Source organism: Chiloscyllium plagiosum, unplaced genomic scaffold, assembly GCF_004010195.1.
Source record: "Chiloscyllium plagiosum isolate BGI_BamShark_2017 unplaced genomic scaffold, ASM401019v2 scaf_30468, whole genome shotgun sequence".
Classification (NCBI taxonomy): Eukaryota; Metazoa; Chordata; class Chondrichthyes; order Orectolobiformes; family Hemiscylliidae; genus Chiloscyllium; species Chiloscyllium plagiosum.
The window spans coordinates 1-690 of record NW_025135293.1 but is presented as its reverse complement, the minus strand read 5'-3'; the positions used below and the strand labels follow the sequence as shown (position 1 = coordinate 690).

Below are 690 nucleotides of genomic sequence, written 5' to 3'. Positions count from 1 at the left end.
ATGAAACCACCAGTATCAGGATTCCTCGCAGAAGCAATAATGCAGAGACTCGAACAAACAGCCCTTCCAACGATCCAACCCAAACTTTGGGTCCACTACAGTGATGACACTTTTGTCATCAAAAAATGAAACAAATTAGAGGAAACCTACAACACCATCAACAATATCCTTGCTGACATAAAATTCACAAAAGAGGAGAACAACAACAAAGTGCCATTTCTAGATGTCACAGTAGAGCGAACAGTCAATGGTAAATTCAAAACAGCGTCTACAGGAAAACAACGCACACGAACCAAGTACTGAACTACAGAAGCAATCACCCCTCCACATACAAACAAATCTGAATCAGGACACTATTTCAACGAGCCACGACACACTGCAGCACCCAGAAACGACTATAAATAATGACACAGTGCATTTAAGAAGAATGGGTAGCCTGCACCCCTGAAAATGGCTTCCCTGACCGGGAATCGAACCCGGGCTGCGGTGGTGAGAGCGCCAAATCCTAACCACTAGACCACCAGGGAGATGCGGATTCTGCTTGTCAGCTCTCCTAAAAATTACTTTCCTGCCCGGAAATCGAACCTAGGCCGCGGTCGTCATCAAGCTTTCACCTGTGCATCCAACAATGTCATTTCTTGTATCCATTGCTCTCGGTGCGGTCTCCTCTACATTGTGGAGGCTGGAGAC

The 690-nt window shown here is 45.9% G+C and overlaps 1 non-coding gene across 1 annotated transcript; it reads right to left on the bottom strand.

Moving 5' to 3' along the window:
• Positions 1-455: 455 nt before the first annotated feature.
• Positions 456-527, bottom strand: trnae-cuc. Its single transcript has one exon. It is a non-coding gene; the product is annotated as a tRNA-Glu (tRNA).
• Between the last annotated feature and the right edge of the window lie 163 nt (positions 528-690).